Here is a 16,402-nt window from a genome sequence, read left to right as displayed (position 1 = left end):
CCTGGCAACAAGGCACATGAAATGAAAAATCTAAGTCATTATAACTTTCATAACAAGTACATAAAACTCAAGTCTTTGGAAGTGAAAATAAAAAAAAAAAATGGGAAGAGAATGGGCCTCCAAAGGATCTAAGTGTTCCAATTAAGATACTTATTAATTAAAATTAAGCACATCTACACAAAATCTTAAATCTGTAAAACCATCAGATATCAAATCAGGACTAAGTTCCTGATCTTTCTAGGAGAATATGAAAGAAGCTATGATATAGCTACAAATTATGACATAAAAATTATCTAAAAGCAAGACACATGCCAAAATATTACTATGACTACAAGGAAACACAACAGTCAATGATGATAATTAATAATTCATATGCCTCAAGAATATTAACTTATGTTTAATTATTTTCCAAAATAATACATAAACTTAGGAACTATAATTTACGCCAAGGAAAATATGTTGCAAACAAACAAAATAAAAAACATAGTAATTTTAAATTCAAATCAGAGAGAGGCATAGAACATAACAATTTAGGAATAAGAAGCAGAGTAATAAAGTGTTAAAAGACAATGTGGCAGGCAGACTATACTAAAGCCACATGATTTTCAGATGCACTTCTCAGAAGAAATATATACATACTCTTCTCGGCAGTTAAAATAAATTCATGCACCAATATTTACCTATCACCTATCATATGCCAGGCATTGTTCTAAGGGTAGGAGAATATAGCAGGAACAAAATAAACTAAAACTGTTGGACTCCTATAATTTATACTCTATGTTCAATAACATAAGGTGTTATTTTTAAAAATAATAAAACCAGGAAGGGGAGGGAATGTTGGCATGTTGTAATGTTTTAAAAGGTAATTAGGGAAGGTCTTACCAAGGTGACATCTGAGAAAGAGCTAAAGGAGGGGAAGTAGGGAACCATGTAGTATCTAGGGGAAAGAGTATTCCAGGTATAAGGAATACCCAGTGTACAGAGAGAAGCATACCCTATGGAGGAGACTATACGTTTAGGTAGGTTTTTGAAGGTCTCTGTAAATCACTACACTAGGTGAAAAGGAAAGCCACTGGAGGCTTTTATCAAAGAAATGAAATGACCTGACTTAATTATTTAACAGGATCACCCTGGCTGGTTGTCGAGAAGAAAGGGGGGTGTGGGAAAGCCAAGAAGACGACCAGTTAGGAATTGGCTGCACTAATCCAAATAAATAGTAGACTGAATTAAGAAGATAACAATAGAGGTGGTGAATACTTCATCCAATTCTGGATGTATTCTGAAGGTAAGAGCAGACAGAATTTGCTGATGGATAGGAAAAATGAGTAAAAGAAAAGGAAAAGTTAAGGGGCCAGGCACAGTGATGTACATCTGCTATCCCAGCAGCTCAGGAGGATGAGGCAGGAGGATCACGAATTCAAAGCCAGACTCAGCAACTTAGCGAGGCCCTAAAAACCTCAGTGACACTCTGTCTCTAAATAAAATACAAAAAAGGGCTGCATATTAACAAACCTCAGTTATTAAGTGTTAAATAGGAAACAAAAATGAGGAATCAGGAATCCAATTAAGGAGTCAGAAGTATAAGCAAACTACATCAAGGAATGAAAGGAATTGATAAGGAAGGTGGTAAGAAGCATCATGCAAAAAAATCAAATATTTATATAATTTTCAGGTTGCAAACTGGCACACTGACATCATCAAATGTGCTACATTTTATATTTAAACTGGCCCCTGATGTGTAGCTGATGTCATCATATAGGTCTAAAGGCAAAAATTCCAAATAGAGTGTTTTGCTTGTTTTTGGTACTGGAACCCAGAGGCACTTCACTATTCAACTACATCCATCCCAGTTCTTTTTATTTTTTGAGACAGAGTCTTGTTATGTTGCTCTTGCTGCCTTCATACGGGAGAACCTCCTGCCTCAACCTCCTAAGTGGCTGGGGTTATAAAAACTCTCTTTTAAACATATTCTGAATAGAAGGTGGATGAAAGAACCCTTAAGTAATTGAACTTGTACCGTGTTTTTTCCCTTCAATTCATCCTAGACATTATGATACACTTATCTTTCTATGTTCATATAACTTTGTTTTTATCTTTTCAAATGGGTTAAGATTTGGAATTATAGTTAATTTTATCCATTTTTTAAATTTCCCCACCCCTCCAGGCTTTCTCCATCAGAGTTTCTCATAAAGCAAAAAACACAGAAAAATGACTTCTCATTTCTTAAAATTCTCTCAGTGGTTGTATATAACTATTACCATTCTAGAGGGATAGGGGAGAAATAATTTCACAAATAGATAACAGCAACAACAGCAGCAGCTGTTACCTTTTTAATAATGAAAACACTCAGGTCCCACCCAGACATAACTGAATTTAGAATCTTTGGAGGTGGGACCCAGCACTCTGCATATTAACAAGCCCTCCAAACGATTCTAAAATATGCTACACTTTGAGAACCTCTGGCTTAGAGCAGTAAGGCTCAATTTCCTCAAGGAATGTCAAATGAAAAAGGTTACTAGATTATAAAATTCTTGAAAACTTGAACTTATTATTCTATATTTTTCTCTTGCCTTATACATTTGACATTTAATCCATACAGAATTTTTGAGTAGTTAAAAAATCAGAAATAACCCCTCCCTCTTAAACTCCCTATTTCTTCTCATTTTATGAAATCAAGTTATAAGTTAAACCTTTACTGTCCCTTCTTAGTGCTATTTTATAGAAAAAGTAATAACTTTCTAATCAGAATATACAACTTTTAAAGTAAATCTGTTGATGTCAAGTTACATTTCAAATATAGGTAAAACGAGCTCACACTGGTCACAGAGCAAACACACTCCTTCACAAAAGTAGAAAAATCGCTTTCTAGAAATAGAAACAAATATTTTGAATCCATAGATGCTTTATTTATTGTCAATAATGCATACCCTTCTCATTCTTTGCTCTGTATATTAAATATGGAAGAAAAGAACCATAACATTGATAGAGTGCTATCCAGCTATGTAAGGACATGCCATGCCATGCCATGCCAGCATCATTTTCCCCACTGTCCTATCAGTACAATACTGTTCCTAAACTAATCTCAAGACTATTCACAATAACTCCTTCATTCATGTAATGTGGCAAGTTTTCTGATCAACATTTATCTTCCTGGTTATATTCCATACAACTCCAAGAGTGCCAAAGAGTAGAGAAAACCAGAGAACAGTTTGTTGATTCTTTGTGTCCCAAGCTGAAACCATTTTAATTGTACTCTAATTTTATTTCCCAAGGGGTCCCAGGTAAAGTACAAGTAACATACAGGTAATAGGTGAGGGGAAAATAAATATTGTGGAAGGCAGTGTAGAACACATGGAAACAATAGTGTAGAACACATGGAAACAATATTTGTTTAAGATCCTTTCAGTTTGACTTAATTCCAGCCTTCACTTGCCATCATTTTATAACAGAGATAGAAGCCAAAATATCATATTCTGTCTCATATTGTTGACATTTAGTGCTTATTTTAAAATACAAACTCCTTGAGAATAAGAAGCGTGTGTTTTTGTTTTTTTAATATTTATTCTTTAGTTTCAATTGGACACAATATCTTTATTTTACATTTATGTGGTGCTGAGGATTGAACCCAGTGCCCCATGCATGCTAGGCGAGAGCTCCACCACTGAGCCACAACCCCAGACCCAGAAGTATGTTTTAAACATCTCAGTATTCACCTGCATTATTTTTACGCAGGTATTTAATGAATATTTATTTAACTAATACTGGAACAGATTTTAATATCCCAGAAAAAAACTTCTTGCCAAGACCAACATTTGCCAATTCACAGCTTATCTCTTCAATTTTTTTTAGTCAACTTTTTTCCTGATGTGACTAAAAGACCTCACCAGAACAATTGTAAAGGAGAAGTTTATTTAGGGGCTCACTGTTTCAGAGCTCTCAGTCGATACTCAGCTCCATTTCTAAGGGCTCAAGGTAAGGCTGAGGAAGAGGAAGAGTAAGAGTAGGTGGAGGGAAGCAGCATACTTGATGATCAGGAAGCAGAGATAGAGACTCCACTCACCAGATACAAATATATATCCCAAATGCATGCCCCAATGACCCACCTCCTCCAGCCATACCCTACCTACCTTCAGTTACCACTCAGTTAATGCCATCATAACTCAATGATTTCTCCTCTGAACATTCTTGCAAAGTCTCACACATAAACTTTGGGGGACAATTCACATTCAGACCATATAAACTTTCATTACTTCTAGATCTCACCCCCAATTGCATTTTTCCTATCACACTTTTATCAAAGGACAAATCTGATCTTGTCCAATTCTATTTTAAAATCTTTCAAAGGCTCACAGAAAAACTCCTTGCCAAGACCAACATTCATTAATTCACAGCTTATCTCTTAAGTAACTCAGCCTTACCACTGAACTAAAGCTCTTGGAATGTTCTCCCCCACCGTAACTCCTCCCCAATAGACAAAACTCCTGCAGATTATTCAGGACTCAGTTTAAGTCATTTTTCTATCATGTTCCCTGATCATAGCTCTCCAACCCTCAACTAAGTTAAATATTCTACCCAACTTGATAGTACTTTCAACTTACTAACTAAATCTGCAATTGTTATCTGCTTCCCCAATTACGTGATAAACTCCTTGAGGATAAGTATCACATACTCAGTTTTATAACCACATAACCAAATCACAGTTTCTAGCACATGAAATACTTTTAATGAACATTATTTACTGAACACAATAATAAAGTCCTGTGTTCCCAACATTACTTTCCAATTTAAGACTATTATTATATTTTCCTGGCTGCTTACAAATAATTTTTTTTTAAGTATAGCAGCCCAATAGGATAAAAGAAAACATTTCTAGGGTCCTATTCTGAAGTCACATTTATTATGATACAAAAGTAAAGTCAGCATTATATTTTTCAAAGTACAGAAAAAAATATTTTACAAGAACTTGTTATTCTGGGGGCTGGGAGGAAAGCTCCTTTCCTGAGAGATTACAGTCACCAAACTTGGTATGATCCTAAGTTAAAACAAGCAATAGCATTGATGATGAAAGAAGAAATAGAAAGAAGCTGTCATTCAGCCTAAAATGTCATTTGGGACCACAAGGTAACAAGCTTGGATGACTAAACAGAAAGACAAATGAGCCTGAATTCCTGATAGCATTGTGGATCCACCACACAGTCCTGGACACTGGATCTTCAATGTCTCATTACTTGAGGGAAATATCCCCTAATTTGATTTTGTGGTGCTAAAGATGAACCCAAGTCCAGACCAGTGCTTTAGCAATAAGCTATACCTCTCAACCCCTTTTCTGTGTTTTGAGAAGGGGTCTTATGTTGCTCAGGTCTGTCTTAAACACCCAGGCTCAATGATTCTCCTGCATCAATCTCCAGGGCAGCTGGAACTATAAGTGCTTATCACAGCTCCCCCTAATTTTTTTTTGGGGGGGGCGTGGGAGCAGTTTGGGAGGCTGAGGCAAGAGGATCAAAAGTTCAAAGCCAACCTCAGCAACTTAGCAAGACCCTGTCTCAAAAATAAAAGGTCTCAGTGGTCAACCATCCTTGAGTTCACAGTTCACCCTAATTTTTTTTTGGTGGGGAGGCATACTAGGGATTAACTCAGGGGCACTCAACCACCAAGCCACATCCCCGGCCCTATTTTATATTTTATTTAGAGACAGGGTCTCACTGAGTTGCTTAGCACTTCGCTTTTGCAGAGCTGGCTTTGAACTCTCAATCCTCCAGCCTCAGCCTACAGAGTCACTGGGATGACTGGCATGTACCACTATGCCCAGCCCTAATTTGTTTATATAACTCATTTTTTAAATTTCTGTAACTGTTGCATATGATTCCTATTTAACAGCAAAGATAATACAAAGTTAGAAAAAAAATTTAGCAAACAGTTTGTATAACAATAGATAGGAGAGAAGATTCTTAACACAGGAACATTAGAAGTCATAGAATGGATGTTGTAAATTGATCATATGAAATGCTTTGCTAAAGAAAAATTCATGGTAAATAATACAAACTAAGACCAAAAAAAAGATTGACAAAACATGTTTGCATATAAGAATTATATCCATAACAAATATATCAAAGAGCACCACAATTTGGTAAGGAAAAAATGAGAAATGATATGAATAAGCAATTCATAGAACTAAAAAACAAAATGAGAGAACAGGGCTGGGTGCTGTAACACACACGTTATCCCAGCAGTTTGGAAGGCTGAGGCAAGAGGATGAAAAGTTCAAAGCCAAACTCAGCAACTTAGCAAGACCCTGTCTCAAAATTAAAAATAAAAGGGCTGGGGATGTTGCTCAGTGGTCAACCATCCAAGAGTTCAATCCCTGGTACCAAGAAAAAAAACAACAGGTGTGGTGTCACATGCCTGTAATTCCAGCAACCAGGGAGGCTGAAGCTGAGGCAGGAGGATCACAAATTCAAAGTCAGTCTTAGCAACTTAGCAAGATCCTATCTCAAAATAAAAAAGACAAAGTATTGGGTTCAATCCCCAGTCCCCAAAAATAAATCAAAATGGCCAATGGAGATACTTAAAGATGCTTAGCCTCATAAGTAGTTAAGGAAATGCAAAATTAAGCACCATAGAAGCCTTTTGTCTTTTCTTATTGTCAAAGAAGAGCATTCAGTATGTTGAGAGCCACAGCAGAAGGGGCCCCAGCAAACTTCCAGCTGCCAGCTGATGATTGGCTCACAGCGGCCCCAGCAAACTTCTAGCTGCCAACTGATTGGCTCCTCTGCGGTGATGCTCATTGGGCTGTTTCCCCGCCCTTTCAGACCACAGAGCTGCTCATTGGGGGACTTTTTTGGCTCTGCCCACCCAACCCAGCCAATCAGCCTCAAGAGCAGGAGGAGTGGGGGAGGTGGAGAGGCTTGTGGGAAGCCGGTGGTGGCAGTTGGGCTCTGAGAGTTTTTCCTGAAGAGCTATGTGGTGCGGGGTGTGTGTGTTCTAAAAATAAAGTTCGTTTCTTTTGACAAGTGGCTCCTGAATTGTGGCCAGCCAGACTGCGGCAAAAGAAGAGCATTCAGTAATAGTAAATTTGCAGGGAAAACAGCCTCTCTTAGACATTGATGGTAACAATAAGAATTGTGCCAGTATCTCTGCAAAACAATTTGGCATCATGATTAAAATTCAATTGGTGAATATTATGTATATAGATATTTATTATAACATATTATTGTAGAACAGTAGATTAGTTTTATGTCCAAACGAGCAGTTACGGTTTCAGATGCTACAGAACAAACTACCCCAAATTTAGAGTCTTGAAACAACACCATGTTATTTCTTACAACTCTGTAAGTTGATTTGAAGTTTCTTTGCTGATTTCATTTCTGGCATCTCTGCTGGTACATTCAGCTAAGGGTCAGCTGGACTAGTAGATCCAAGATAACTCACTTTAATGTCAGCTGGTTGTTGGCTGGGTATCATGGTTCTCCTGTAAGAGACCTCTTATCCTTCTATAGGCTAGACTAGTTTTCTTGCTAGCAGTTGTAGGAAAGCACTCTTTGAAGCTTCTTAAGGATTTGGCTCCAGAACTCAAAGATTACTTCTGGATGGAAGAAGCAGTAAAGGGACATTGCAAAGAGAAATATATACTAGGATGGGAGAGATTTATTTCATATACATACATATATATATATATATATATATATATATATATATATCGTGTGTGTGTGTATACATATATATACATATATACATACATATATATACATACACCACCACAGTTAGGTGGCAGAAAGTTGTCTGGATGTATGTGTGTGTACATACTCACAAACACTGAAAAACTATATAACTGTTAAAAAGAATGCTTTATGTATTCACATAAAAGTTTTTCAAGATATGATAAGTAAACAAAACCGAACCCGAGGTACAGAATATTTAACATTACCATTTGTGTGTGAAAAAAATCATGTACATATGTTATCACATCCATGTATGCTTGTAATTCCTCAAAATTTATTTTAAGATTAACTACTGAGGCATGCAAAAAAGTTAGCATGCTGGCTGATGATGCGGGGCAGGGAGGCCCTGTTAGGACGAATAGCACAGATAAGGACAATTAGGGTTATGTGTGGATAGGGAGTTGTACAGAGTTATGGGTCTAGGTTGTAGATTCATAAAAAGGTATAGGCCCATTGGCAGTCCATGATGTACAATGATGAGGCAGATTAGGAGAATGGTAACACAGTCATGGTTTGGATACGAGAAATTCCCTATAAGCTCCTACGTTAACACAGGATTATTCAGAAGTAAAATGATTAAATTATGAGAGCTGTAGCCTATTGGTCCATCCAAGTTTGAATGGACCAACTGAGCGGCAATGTATGCAGGAGGGGCACGGATGGAGGAGATGGGTCACTGCAGGTATACCTTGAAAGGTTCATCTTCTCTATGGCCCCACCCATTTCTCTCTCTCTGATTCCTGGCTGCTGTGAATGGACAAGTGTTCCTCCACCATGCCCTTCTGCCATGATGTTCCACTTCACCTTGGGCCTACAGCAATGGACTTGGCCAATGACAGACTACACCTCTAGAACTGTGAGCCAAAATAAACTTTCCCTCCTCTAAGTTGTTCTTGTCACAGTGATGAGAACCTAAATAACACATACACATTGAGCAAATAACAACTAGGCACATGATAAATATATTTAGGCAAAAGCCAAGTTAAGTTTCTTACTACCACAGAAAGAATTTATAAACATGAAGAGGGGCAAGGTTAGAAAGAATCTTGGGTATCACACTGGAATTGAAACTACAAAAACAAACTAATGATTTTATAATATATACACATAGGCATAGAAATTATTAAGTACATATACAACTTATTTATATATATATATATATATATATATATATATATATATATACACATATGTATACAAACCATACACTTGAATCCTAATTTTATTCATGAAGAACACTTGATAGCAACGACTCCCCAATAGCAATGAGCACATTATGCCCCAAATCTTTGCTTTAAATATGACCCTTTACAAAAACAAAAGTCAAAAACAAGGCTCCTTGAAGAAATGGCTGCTTCTAGGACCAGAACAAGCAAAGCACAAGATGAACCAGGAACAACTTGTTCTGCCAGAAAGTACTAAGAAAATGCACAATGAATAAGATAGGAGCATGATAAATAACCATGGAAGCCAGTTTGATGGGGGCTCCCCCTGGCTAAATCAGAGACAAATTAAATAGCAAAGTAAATAATAATGGTAACAAATCACAACACATTGAATAAAGTCAAAATTCATGAGTCTTTTTATGCATTTAATTAACAGAAAAGAGAAGTGCCTTATAATATTAACAGTACATGTAGAAGAAATAATAGAAATAAATAATGGCAATCATCATAAAAACGGTTAATTTGTATGGGAATCATCAATAACACTAAGGCTAATAAGAAGAGGTTTGATTAAGATACTGGCAAAGTGACGGACAATATCTCTACAAATACTAATCAATTACAAAGGGAAACAAATATTATCTTGTTAACATCACTACTAGTGACATGGTTTGACACTGCATGCCTCTGGATGCAATGCATCAAGAAGGGCACAACACAATTTGTATGGTATTTCTAACCAGGAAAGCATCACCTGATTGGGGTCATGAGGAAACATTACACAGATCTAGAATAAAGATCATTCTACAGAATGCAGGCCCTGTATTTTATAAAATGGCCAAAGACATGAAAGACCAGGGAAAATTGAGGCTCAAGAAATTTAAAGAGATATGACAACTAAATAGAAAATGCCTTTCTGTTGAGTTGTATTTTGGTTATACAACATAGTGCCTTGTTTTTAAGAAGTATACACTGGCCTGCTTAAGGTTGATAAGGTACACATTTGCAACATGCTCCAAAGGTTTTGGGAAAGACTGATAATCCAGGCACATATGCATGTATTATGAGACAGGGCAGGCAATGGAAGAAACACAGCAAAATATTAACAATGGAAGAAATTTGGATGAAGAGGTTCTTTGCAGCAGTTCTTTATACTATATACCACTTAAAATTTGAAATTATTTCAAACTGATGTTTTAAAAATCTGAAATAAAAATGTGATATAGAAAATTCGATGGTACAGCAAATATGAATCATTCATTGTCTGAAGCCAGGAAACAGAATGAAAGTTTTGGCTTAATATGCTTATTTTGCCTTCTTTTACCATACTTGATGCATTAAAAAGGAAGACAATGTTTTTATGCCTACTTGGAGAACTAAGAGAATCTCAATGTTTTAAATGAATATTTTCTTCCTGAATTTTAAATGGGCATTTTACAGCTCAATGAGGAAAAGAATCCTGATTTGTTCATCAGTGTAGTCTCAGTCAGCAACTAACAAATTTATGATATGCTCATAATTCCTTGAATAGGAAGTCTACCACAAATATTATTCCAAACAGCAAAATACAGTGACTTAAAAATATCAAGGATTTTGCTACACTGAAAAGGCGAGACTTGTTTATATCAAGTTAAAATTACACACACACACACACACACACACACACACACACACACACCACACACACGTCAAACTAAGAATAGAAAAATATCAAGCATTTTCTTTCTTAGGAACTTGAGAAGTATTAATTATCTGCTCTATACCCCTAAAAACAGCAAACTGTTAATCGTTTTTGGTCAAAAAAATTGGAATAAGATGTTTAGTATACCAATGAGACTTCTGGAGATAGTGGAAGACCATGTTAAAAAAAAAAGAGTCTGGAAAAATTAGTAGAATTAACTGTATCAAACTGCTGATAAACCACATATCCTACTGATAACAAATATGTAAAATCATTTTCGAATTTGAAGGAATACATTGTCTTTACAGAAACCAAAACTCTCCCAGGCATTTAGATAGTTAGCCAAATTAAACTCTGAATTTTAAAAGCTGAACATATGTCACATGATTTTCCTAGAGAATAAACACATTTTAGTACATTTTATAGGCTCTTGGTTCCATTGTTGAACTTGAAAAAAAATTATGCATGGCTGAAGATCTATGTTATAGTTACACATAATGAACTTAAGAAGTATGTCTTTCCAAAGGTTTAAACAATAACTGAAAATTACATTTTGGTATGAATTATCTGTTTTAGAACATAAGAGATAATAATACTTTATGAAATTAGGATTCGTCAATTTGAAGCAACATTAGAAAATTAAGAACTGTTACAAATCTATTAAAACTTCTTCCCCCTAAGGAGTGTAAGTCAAATCATTTCTAGCATATTACAAGTAAAAAAACATTCAGCAATACTATAAACCAAAATCTGTATGGCTTTCAAAAGAAGATTAAATATTTTTAGGACTATTCCAAAAATAAAATAAAAGAAATAAAAATTATCAGGACTGGCAAAAATTAAGCACTCAATGGGAGGCATTTATTATGTTTATTCTTATAGAAAGGATGCAAAACAACCCTGTAAAAAGGTGAAGTGTCTTAAAAATCTGTTAGAGAAATCTATAAAGACAGTTGGATAATGTCAGCATAATATATCTACACTGGTAAATCAACTAAGGAAAGGAATCTTGACATAACACAGAGCCTTGCACATGTAGAGGTGTTCAATAATGGTTTACTGAAATGAAGTAAGCATGAAAAAAAAATTTTTTTTTAATCTGGAAAAGCAAAAAAAAAAAAGAAGGTAGTCTGTGGTTGTCTGAAAAATAAAGTAAGAGTACAAAAATCACTGTTCCCTAAGCAAGCCACTTTGAAAAAGAAAATACCTAAGCATTTTCAGAATGATGCATGGAAACTCCCTTCAGCTGGTCTCTAATAATGACTGAGCCTACTCTCAAATTCTTTCTGGAAATGTATTATGTATAATTTAATTGAAATAACATTTAATTGAAATAACTATTTTAAAATTTAACTTAAATGAATGCTGTATCACCAAAGAAGGAAAAATTACCAAAAGCAGCAAGGAACCTTTTCTACTCTCCATTCAGTAAGTATCAGATGAACTTAATTCATAATTCTTCCATCTACTGTATTTATATATATGAAAATCAACAGAACTTTTACCTACAAGTAGGTTGTAAATACACGTTTCACTTTCACAAGTCTGAGTATATATGTATATATGTGTGTGTGTGTGTGTGTGTGTGTATATATATATATATATATATATATATATATATATAAAATGAAGAGGAAAGACAATCAACTCTCTCGAAAGTGGGCAGTGCCTTAAGAATAAAAAAGGGTGGGGCTTGGGTTGTGGCTCAGGGATAGAGCACTTGCCTCACATGTGCCAGACCCTGGGTTTGATCCTCAGCACCACATAAAAGTAAATGAATAAAATAAGGATACTGTGTCCAACTACAACTAAAAAATAAGTATTTACAAAAGGGTGGCTAAAAACCTTATGTCCCATGTCTAAGCAGCTACCTGTGGTAGTCCTTGCATAGGAGAGTCAGCATGATTTTAGAGCTCTTTGGTATTGTAAACAGAAAATCCTCAGAGACATGAAGGGAAAAACAAGTGAAATATGAAAATATGGTCCGATCTTTTCCACCCTATCCAAAGGATAAGAAGAATCAATAGACATTAGTTTATTCAAGATTTCACAAAGTTATTGCCCATCAGCTCACTATGACACCCATTTTTTTCTTATTTAAAAACTGATCATTTTTACAGAACACAAAAGCCACACCCTTAATAATACACTCAACTCTGAACAGTGCTTGGCTTCTATGACAAGTAAATGTACATTTCCAGAGAGATAGCTGAGGCTACGTCTCCTGAGCCTATTTCAAACTAAAATCTGTTAAGTGTAAGTTACAGGTCAAATAGCCCCAAACCAACTGCTGAGAAGAGGTTGAGGAGAAAAACATTAAATACACCTATTTCTCTTAATGAAATAACGTCTTTCAAGAAACCCATCACCAAAGCTACTGGACTACTAATTTAGAGAATAATAACATTGAATCTGCAAGGCACAGAGTAATATATTCTTAAATTATTATTTTATTTCTACGGTGCTTTGAAAAGTAGTAAATTCATGAAGGCATATGAGACCTACTCTCTAATCATGGACAGTATTAAAATTATATTTTTATCTAATTTCTGGAAAGTTCTGCAGTATCAGCTTAAGAAAGCAAACCAAGGGGCTGTGGTTATGGCTCAGTGGTAGAGCACTCACTCGCCTAGCACCAGTGAGGCACTGGGTTTGATCCTCCACACCACACAAAAATAAAATAAAGATACTGTGTCCACCTACAACGAAAAAATAATTTTTAAAAATGCAATAAAATTTTTAAAAAAGAAAGCAATCTAAATTTTAATGAGAAAAAAGGTCTAGTAAAAAAATCTGAAAATAAACATTAAAGACATTCATAGTTAACTCTTTTTTTAGTCTAAGGGGAGGAAGGTAGGCACCAAGGTGTGCAACATCTGCGAGTGGTTAAGGTTGGTTCCTTGGAAATTAATACCTTATAAAATATGATCTTTAAAAATCATACTAAGATTTTTTTTTAACCACCGTATGTCTCCATTAACAAAGAAAAAGCTTTTAATACAAGGATTTTTCACATCATGCACAAACATTCACTCTTGCAAACTAAGAACTTCATGTAAATCAAAACACTTAATTTTATCTAAAGTTATCCAAAACATACTACTTGGAGCCTCAGGGTTTTGTTTTCATATTCTTTCTCGGATCTTAGTTGTAATGCAGTTTTGGAATGGGTCTTCATTTCAATATAAGACTGTTCAATAAGCCATTCCATGTAAATAGAGCTTGAGAGACTAATTCTCAAAACCACCTCAGGAGATGCTTAATAACATCTCCAGCTCCAATTTCCTTCGACTCAAACAGTAACATACAGAAAACCATGCACACACATACTTAGGAAAGGAGAGGAGTAAAGGTACACAAAAGCGCCCCATTCTTTTGTTTTGGTGGCAAAAGCAGCAAAACTAAAGATTTACCAAAGCCATCCACACCTATCCCCACCCATCAGAGCCCTGCAGACCCTATCATCCATCAACTCCTCAAGACACTAGCCAGAGCCTGAGGTTGGTAAAACTCATGGTTTTCCACGTCTCCAAAGATGGACTAGGGAGGCTGTGTCTGGGGGTACTGATAGAAAGAGAGGGCACAAATCCTTTGAGGACAGAGGGACAAGGCGATGCATCTAGATGGGGAGGATGGGACGCGTCACAGAAACCAGGTGGCTTGCAAATTCGTCAGGAGGAAAAGCTTCACAAGGCAGACACAGGATGCTGCCTGTTCAGTGATGGGGACAGACGGACAGTGCTCCAGAAGGGGAGACTCACGCTCGTAAGAGACACGAGAGGGCGTGAACTAGGCAGGTCTGAAGTCGGATCCCAAAATGGGTTGAGACAGCCTCAAACAAACCCATACGGAGAGGTTGAGACTTACGGTTACTTCTTGGGCTCAGGGTAAGGGTTGGCTGGACTCCGCACGTCTGCAATTCTGCCTCCGCCGCGGCCGCCCCTGCCTCTCGCGCCGAGCCGGTGTCCTGAGGTACCCTCCCCGCCCCACCCACCCGGACAGGCGCCCCTTCCTCGCGCGCCTGGGTGCACCCGCTAAACGGGGGCTGCCGGGGTGCAGGGTGCGCACTGGAGGCCCGCGGAAAGCGTAGCGTGAGCCGAGGGCACAGTGTAGAGGCTCAGACTGGGCGAGCGCCCCCCATGCCTCTCTGGCCGCCGCGCCGCCTCTCTCGGGGGAGGAGAAGAGGGGGCGGTGGCTCTTGCCTCCGCCTCACGGTCAAGTCCGGCTCATGCTCGAGCCTTGCGCGCGCGCGCACGTAGCCCCGGCCGCCCTCCTCCCCTCCCCTGCCTCCGGCTCCGTCGCTTCCGCCGCCACCACCGCGGTCTCCGAGCCGCCCGCCACCAGTCCCAGAAAGCCTTGTAGCCCGGGCCAGCAGCGGGCAGGAACGGTAGCACCTCTGCTGCCGACCCGGAAGTTCTTCCGCCACCAACCGCGAGGCTGCGAGGGGTGTGAACCCGGAAGCGATTTTCTCACCCGGATAGCGGCAGGATGAAAAGATAAGGCCTTCGAAGATCTGGGAGCCCATGATTTCTGGAGAAAGTGCAAGGGTGAACGGTGCACAGGCGCGAGGAAAGGGAAGGACAATAAAAAGCGGGTGCGCAAAAGGTTCTACGACGCCAAAGACCTGAACTCTCGGGGTGTGGGGTGGCGAGCGCGAGAGAACGCGCCGGGCGTCTTCTGGCGGCGACCGAGGGTCCTGCTGCTACAGGAAGCGGGGCCGGGCTGCTGTGCCTGGGAGAAGGGAAGGAGGGATGAAAAAACGGTGACGGTACCCCGCCCCTACGGTGACCGTCCCACCCTGGGCGTTGAATGTAGCGGCCCCAGAGACTGTGGGCCGCCCGCACGGGTGAGACCGCTAGGTTTCCTTCGCGGAAACGAGAAGCGAGATCCAGATTCCAGCGAAAGAAAAGAACTCAGAGACCGAATCACCTCCGTATCTAGTTTCTCCAGGCAAGGAATTTTTTTCTATGAATAGTTACAGAGAAGCCAAAGCTACCTTTGAGGTGGAAACTGCGCAAAGAAGCTTGCAGTTTTCCTTGAAGGGTGGTAGCGGAGGTGGGGGAGTGAGTGTTGTCAGGTAGGAAAACCGAGTCGGAGCTTGTCATCATAACTCACTTTCCCTTTCTTCTGTTTTTGAGGCTTTTCGTTTTCTTTCTTTGCTTTTTCTCCATCGTGCTTTTAGCTTCACCAGAAGTCTTTTTATCTAGCTGGCCTAACTAAAAATCTCAGTTCCATTACTTTCCCACTCTCCCAGAGAGCTGTGTCTCTTTAGAGTTTGTTTGCAAGCAGTCTAACATATTATTCTGCCGACGGGCACCAAATGTTTCTTCTCTACCTCCTCTTCTCCAGTCATAGTCACAACCCAAAATGCCCTTGTTTATTTTAAAATGATACCACCCCCAACACTTCATTTCTGAGGCCTCATTACTTAGTATATTGTTATTTTTGCCTAAGTTTTTTTGGTATAGAGTGGGAAATATGACAAAATGCCACATGTTTCCTGTACATAGTCACTTAAACCGTTATCAAAACTCAGTCTCAACATTTCATAACATATCTAATTATATCTTCATTATTTTTAGCTCAAGTTGTTTTCTTCCTATCCATTTGTATGTGTTTTCTATCTTTTCAGGCTTTACCTTCATTATTAATATAGGAATATTATTTCCCTAAAAAAAGCCTTTGTTTACTTATTTCATGTCACAGGAAGAATGTATATTTCAAATAGTCAAGTGTGAATATTTCTTGAAAGCCAGTTTTAAGAATCTTTTGGGAGTGCTAACATTAAAAATTAAAAAGAAAAAAAAAACCTAAGTAATGAGCATTAACAAATAAAG

At 38.0% G+C, this 16,402-nt stretch overlaps 2 protein-coding genes across 7 annotated transcripts in view; one reads left to right on the top strand and one right to left on the bottom strand.

The window, feature by feature from the left end:
- Ankib1 (ankyrin repeat and IBR domain containing 1) overlaps positions 1 to 14,524 on the bottom strand; it is a 131,161-nt gene extending 116,637 nt beyond the window's left edge. For all 4 annotated transcript variants that reach the window (XM_076833648.1, XM_076833657.1, XM_076833661.1 and 1 more), the window contains exon 1: positions 14,433 to 14,524. The gene's annotated coding sequence lies outside the window, so the exon portion shown is untranslated. The remainder of the gene's footprint in view (positions 1 to 14,432) is intronic.
- A 514-nt stretch (positions 14,525 to 15,038) lies between these two features.
- The window catches only part of Krit1 (KRIT1 ankyrin repeat containing), a 39,574-nt gene continuing 38,210 nt past the window's right edge, over positions 15,039 to 16,402 (top strand). For 2 of the 3 annotated variants that reach the window (XM_076833626.1, XM_076833633.1), the window contains exon 1: positions 15,039 to 15,515. The gene's annotated coding sequence lies outside the window, so the exon portion shown is untranslated. The remainder of the gene's footprint in view (positions 15,516 to 16,402) is intronic. The other variant, XM_076833630.1, reaches the window with a different exon arrangement.

This window comes from Callospermophilus lateralis, chromosome 1, assembly GCF_048772815.1.
Source record: "Callospermophilus lateralis isolate mCalLat2 chromosome 1, mCalLat2.hap1, whole genome shotgun sequence".
In the NCBI taxonomy this organism is placed as follows: domain Eukaryota; kingdom Metazoa; phylum Chordata; class Mammalia; order Rodentia; family Sciuridae; genus Callospermophilus; species Callospermophilus lateralis.
Note: the sequence above shows the minus strand (reverse complement) of the source record. Positions and strands in the feature narration are given on the sequence as shown.